Genomic DNA, 6784 nt, shown 5'->3' with positions numbered 1-6784 from the left:
TTTGTTTAACACTTGTTTGGTTACTACATGATCCCATATGTGTTATTTCATAGCAGAAGTGCCTGGGTGACCATAGAAACAACTGACATCAAAATGATTAAATCAGTAACACATACAGAAACACACACGCAGCCAAGAAGATAGATAATCAGAGAGATCGCTCAAGATCCACTGCGAAATTATATTTTGGTCCAGGAAAGCAGGGTGCCATGAGATTACTTCAAAACCAGCCACTACGGGCAACGGTGAGCGCTATTAGGGAGTTGTGGACGGGGATTGAGGATGGGCTCCGAGGGGTTCAATCCCAGTGCTAAGCAGGGTTCAATCCAAGTGCTAGGCAGGGTTCAATCCCAGTGCTAAGCAGGGTTCAATCCAAGTGCTAGGCAGGGTTCAATCCAAGTGCTAGGCAGGGTTCAATCTCAGTGCTAGGCAGGGTTCAATCTCAGTGCTAAGCAGGGTTCAATCTCAGTGCTAAGCAGGGTTCAATCTCAGTGCTAGGCAGGGTTCAATCCCAGTGCTAGGCAGGGTTCAATCCCAGTGCTAGACAGGATTCAATGTCAGTCCTAGGCAGGGTTAAATCCCAGTGCTAAGAAGGGTTCAATCTCGGTGCTAGGCTGGATTCAATATCAGTGCTAGGCAGGGTTCAATCTCAGTGCTAGGCAGGGTTCAATCGCAGTGCTGGACAGGGTGCAATCCCAGCGCTAGGCAGGGTTCAATCCCAGTGCTAAACAGGGTTGAATCCCAGTGCTAGGCAGGATTCAATATCAGTGCTGGACAGGGTGCAATCCCAGTGCTAGAAAGGGTTCAATCCCAATGCTGGGCAGGGTTCAATCCCAGTGCTGGGCAGGGTTCAATCCCAGTGCTAGGCAGGGTTCAATCCCAGTGCTAGGCAGGGTTCAATCCCAGTGCTAGGCAGGGTTCAATATCAGTGCTGGACAGGGTGCAATCCTAGTGCTAGGCAGGGTTCAATCCCAATGCAGGGCAGGGTTCAATCCCAGTGCTGGGCAGGGTTCAATCCCAGTGCTAGGCAGGGTTCAATCCCAGTGCTAGGCAGGGTTCAATCCCAGTGCTAGGCAGGGTTCAATCCCAGTGCTAGGCAGGGTTCAATCCCAGTTCTAGGCAGGGTTCAATCCCAGTGATAGGCAGGGTTCAATCCCAGTGCTAGGCAGGGTTTAATCCCAGTGATAGGCAGGGTTCAATCTCAATGCTAAGCAGGGTTAAATCTCAGTGCTAAGCAGGGTTCAATCTCAGTGCTAGGCAGGGTTCAATCCCAGTGCTAGGCAGGGTTCAATCCCAATGCTAGACAGGATTCAATGTCAGTCCTAGGCAGGGTTCAATCCCAGTGCTAAGCAGGGTTAAATCCCAGTGCTAGGCAGGGTTTAATCCCAGTGATAGGCAGGGTTCAATCCCAGTGATAGGCAGGGTTCAATCCCAGTTCTAAGAAGGGTTCAATACAAGTGCTGGGCAGGGTTCAATCTCAGTGCTAGGCAGGGTTCAATCGCAGTGCTGGACAGGGTGCAATCCCAGCGCTAGGCAGGGTTCAATCCCAGTGCTAAACAGGGTTCAATCCCAGTGCTAGGCAGGATTCAATATCAGTGCTGGACAGGGTGCAATCCCAGTGCTAGAAAGGGTTCAATCCCAATGCTGGGCAGGGTTCAATCCCAGTGCTGGGCAGGGTTCAATCCCAGTGCTAGGCAGGGTTCAATCCCAGTGCTAGGCAGGGTTCAATCCCAGTGCTAGGCAGGGTTCAATATCAGTGCTGGACAGGGTGCAATCCTAGTGCTAGGCAGGGTTCAATCCCAATGCAGGGCAGGGTTCAATCCCAGTGCTGGGCAGGGTTCAATCCCAGTGCTAGGCAGGGTTCAATCCCAGTGCTAGGCAGGGTTCAATCCCAGTGCTAGGAAGGGTTCAATCCCAGTGCTAGGCAGGGTTCAATCCCAGTTCTAGGCAGGGTTCAATCCCAGTGATAGGCAGGGTTCAATCCCAGTGCTAGGCAGGGTTTAATCCCAGTGATAGGCAGGGTTCAATCTCAATGCTAAGCAGGGTTAAATCTCCGTGCTAAGCAGGGTTCAATCTCAGTGCTAGGCAGGGTTCAATCCCAGTGCTAGGCAGGGTTCAATCCCAGTGCTAGACAGGATTCAATGTCAGTCCTAGGCAGGGTTCAATCCCAGTGCTAAGCAGGGTTAAATCCCAGTGCTAGGCAGGGTTTAATCCCAGTGATAGGCAGGGTTCAATCCCAGTGATAGGCAGGGTTCAATCCCAGTGCTAAGAAGGGTTCAATACCAGTGCTGGGCAGGGTTCAATCCCAGTGCTGGGCAGGGTTCAATCCCAGTGCTAGGCAGGGTTCAATCTCAGTGCTAAGCAGGGTTCAATCTCAGTGCTAGGCAGGGTTCAATCCCAGTGCTAAGCAGGGTTCAATCCCAGTGATAGGCAGGGTTAAATCCCAGTGATAGGCAGGGTTAAATCCCAATGCTAGGCAGGGTTTAATCCCAGTACTAGGCAGGGTTTAATCCCAGTGATAGGCAGGGTTAAATCCCAGTGATAGGCAGGGTTCAATCCCAATACTAAGCAGGGTTCAATCCCAGTGCTAAGCAGCGTACAATCCCAGTACTAGGATTGTTTCAATCCCAGTGCTAGGCAGGGTTCAATCCCAGTGATAGGCAGGATTCAATCCCAGTACTAGGCAGGGTTCAATCCCAGTGCTGGGCAGGGTTCAATCCCAGCGCTGGACAGGGTTCAATCTCAGCTCTGGAGAGGGTTCAAACTCAGTACTGGACAGGGTTCAATTCCATTGCTAGGCAGGGTTCAATCCCAGTGCTAAGCAGGGTTCAATCCCAGTGCTAAGCAGGTTTCAATCTCAGTGCTAAGCAGGGTTCAATCCCAGTGCTAGGCAGGGTTCAATCCCAGTGCTGGGCAGGGTTCAATCCCAGTGCTGGGCAGGGTTCAATCCCAGTGCTAGGCAGGGTGCAATCCCAGTGCTGGACAGGGTTCAATCTTAGTGCTGGGCAGGGTTCAATCCCAGTGTTGGGCAGGGTTAAATCCCAGTGCTAGGCAGGGTTCAATCCCAGTGCTGGGCAGGGTTCAATCCCAGTGCTAGGCAGGGTTCAATCCCAGTGCTGGGCAGGGTTCAATCCTAGTGCTAAGCAGGGTTCAATCCCAGTGCTAGGCAGGGTTCAATCCCAGTGCTGGGCAGGGTTCAATCCCAGTGCTGGGCAGGGTTCAATCCCAGTGCTAGGGAGGGTTCAATCCCAGTGCTAGGCAGGGTTCAATCCCAGTGCTGGGCAGGGTTCAATCCCAGTGCTGGGCAGGGTTCAATCCCAGTGCTAGGCAGGGTTCAATCCCAGTGCTGGGCAGGGTTCAATCCCAGTGCTAGGCAGGGTTCAATCCCAGTGCTGGGCAGGGTTCAATCCCAGTGCTGGGCAGGGTTCAATCCCAGTGCTGGGCAGGGTTCAATCCCAGTGCTGGGCAGGGTTCAATCCCAGTGCTAAGCAGGGTTCAATCCCAGTGCTAAACAGGGTTCAATCCCAGTGCTAAGCAGGGTTCAATCCCAGTGCTAAGCAGGGTTCAATCCCAGTGCTAGGCAGGGTTCAATCCCAGTGCTAAGCAGGGTTCAATCCCAGTGCTGGGCAGGGTTCAATCCCAGTGCTAGGCAGGGTTCAATCTCAGTGCTAAGCAGGGTTCAATCTCAGTGCTAGGCAGGGTTCAATCCCAGTGCTAAGCAGGGTTCAATCCCAGTGATAGGCAGGGTTAAATCCCAGTGATAGGCAGGGTTAAATCCCAATGCTAGGCAGGGTTTAATCCCAGTACTAGGCAGGGTTGAATCCCAGTGATAGGCAGGGTTAAATCCCAGTGCTAGGCAGGGTTCAATCCCAATACTAAGCAGGGTTCAATACCAGTGCTAAGCAGCGTACAATCCCAGTACTAGGATTGTTTCAATCCCAGTGCTAGGCAGGGTTCAATCCCAGTGATAGGCAGGATTCAATCCCAGTACTAGGCAGGGTTCAATCCCAGTGCTGGGCAGGGTTCAATCCCAGCGCTGGACAGGGTTCAATCTCAGCTCTGGAGAGGGTTCAAACTCAGTACTGGACAGGGTTCAATTCCATTGCTAGGCAGGGTTCAATCCCAGTGCTAAGCAGGGTTCAATCCCAGTGCTAAGCAGGTTTCAATCTCAGTGCTAAGCAGGGTTCAATCCCAGTGCTAGGCAGGGTTCAATCCCAGTGCTGGGCAGGGTTCAATCCCAGTGCTGGGCAGGGTTCAATCCCAGTGCTAGGCAGGGTGCAATCCCAGTGCTGGACAGGGTTCAATCTTAGTGCTGGGCAGGGTTCAATCCCAGTGTTGGGCAGGGTTAAATCCCAGTGCTAGGCAGGGTTCAATCCCAGTGCTGGGCAGGGTTCAATCCCAGTGCTAGGCAGGGTTCAATCCCAGTGCTGGGCAGGGTTCAATCCTAGTGCTAAGCAGGGTTCAATCCCAGTGCTAGGCAGGGTTCAATCCCAGTGCTGGGCAGGGTTCAATCCCAGTGCTGGGCTGGGTTCAATCCCAGTGCTAGGGAGGGTTCAATCCCAGTGCTAGGCAGGGTTCAATCCCAGTGCTGGGCAGGGTTCAATCCCAGTGCTGGGCAGGGTTCAATCCCAGTGCTAGGCAGGGTTCAATCCCAGTGCTGGGCAGGGTTCAATCCCAGTGCTGGGCAGGGTTCAATCCCAGTGCTAGGCAGGGTTCAATCCCAGTGCTAGGCAGGGTTCAATCCCAGTGCTGGGCAGGGTTCAATCCCAGTGCTGGGCAGGGTTCAATCCCAGTGCTAAGCAGGGTTCAATCCCAGTGCTGGGCAGGGTTCAATCCCAGTGCTAGGCAGGGTTCAATCCCAGTGCTGGGCAGGGTTCAATCCCAGTGCTAGGCAGGGTTCAATCCCAGTGCTGGGCAGGGTTCAATCCCAGTGCTGGGCAGGGTTCAATCCCAGTGCTGGGCAGGGTTCAATCCCAGTGCTGGGCAGGGTTCAATCCCAGTGCTAAGCAGGGTTCAATCCCAGTGCTAAACAGGGTTCAATCCCAGTGCTAAGCAGGGTTCAATCCCAGTGCTAAGCAGGGTTCAATCCCAGTGCTAGGCAGGGTTCAATCCCAGTGCTAAGCAGGGTTCAATCCCAGTGCTGGGCAGGGTTCAATCCCAGTGCTAAGCAGGGTTCAATCCCAGTGCTAGGCAGGGTTCAATCCCAGTGTTGGGCAGGGTTCAATCCCAGTGCTGGGCAGGGTTCAATCCCAGTGCTAGGCAGGGTTCAATCCCAGTGCTAGGCAGGGTTCAATCCCAGTGCTTGGCAGGGTTCAATCCCAGTGCTAAGCAGGGTTCAATCCCAGTGCTAGACATGGTTCAATCCCAGTGCTAAGCAGGGTTCAATCCCAGTGCTGGGCAGGGTTCAATCCCAGTGCTAGGCAGGGTTAAATCCCAGTGCTGGGCAGGGTTCAATCCCAGTGCTGGGCAGGGTTAAATCCCAGTGCTAAGCAGGGTTCAATCCCAGTGCTAAGCAGGGTTCAATCCCAGTGCTGGGCAGGGTTAAATCCCAGTGCTAAGCAGGGTTCAATCCCAGTGCTAAGCAGGGTTCAATCCCAGTGCTGGGCAGGGTTAAATCCCAGTGCTAAGCAGGGTTCAATCCCAGTGCTAAACAGGCAAACAAAGCGCAGCGTGGTGAGCGTACATTTTACTTTTATTCAAAACGTGTCCAACAAAAACAAGAAACAACAAACACAACCGTGAAATGTACAAGGGCTATAGTGCCTGTAACAAAGACAACTTCCCACGATCACAACAGGGAAAGGGCTGCCTAAGTATGATTCCCAATCAGAGACAACGATAGACAGCTGTCCCTGATTGAGAACCCTACCCGGACAAAACATAGAAAAAAATAAACATAGAAAACAGAACAGAGAACGCCCACCCAAATCACACCCTGACCAAACCAAATGGAGACATAAAAAGGCTCTCTAAGGTCAGGGTGTGACACTCCCCAATGAATGGGGAAGAGGTGTATTTATCCTGGGACACACCCAAGCTCAGGTGTGTCTCATGTCGCTGACGACCCTCCCTGCTCCGCCCACCATAAGGAAAACAAGAAAGAGTGGGAGGGTCGTCACAGGACCTACAACCAAACATATAAATTATATAAATAAGGGACGTTTGTAAATCGTATATAGTCATAATTATTGTACTTTTGGAATGGTTTTAAAATTATTTAAAAACTGTTCTCTTTTCTTGGAAATCTATTCTCTTGACGATTTACACTTCAGACTTGCAGTTGGGTGGATATTGGGTGGATCCAGTTGGGTGGATATCCAGAAAGATGGATGGACTACCCTGGTGTAAATAAAGTGCAAAACAACTTGTTGTTGTTACCAGGACAGTGGTGCGTTGTTACCAGGACAGTGGTGTGTTGTTACCAGGACAGTGGTGTGTTGTTACCAGGACGGTGGTGTGTTGTTACCAGGACGGTGGTGTGTTGTTACCAGGACAGTGGTGTGTTGTTACCAGGACGGTGGTGTGTTGTTACCAGGACGGTGGTGTGTTGTTACCAGGACGGTGGTGTGTTGTTACCAGGACGGTGGTGTGTTGTTACCAGGACAGTGGTGTGTGGTTCACTGTTTATTTTGGCTTTGTGTTTTATGTATAGATAGGGAAGACATTATTTTTGGAAAGAGTGTGTGTGCGTGTTAGAGAGAGAGGGAGAGAGAGAGGGGACGGGAGAAGAGAAGGCGAGAGTGTGAATGTGAGTCTTGAGATGATAGGAAATGTGTGTTTGTGT

Source organism: Oncorhynchus mykiss, chromosome 32 (assembly GCF_013265735.2).
Source record: "Oncorhynchus mykiss isolate Arlee chromosome 32, USDA_OmykA_1.1, whole genome shotgun sequence".
NCBI classification, from domain to species: domain Eukaryota; kingdom Metazoa; phylum Chordata; class Actinopteri; order Salmoniformes; family Salmonidae; genus Oncorhynchus; species Oncorhynchus mykiss.
The sequence above is the reverse complement of the archived record's forward strand: the minus strand, read 5'-3'. Positions refer to the sequence as shown.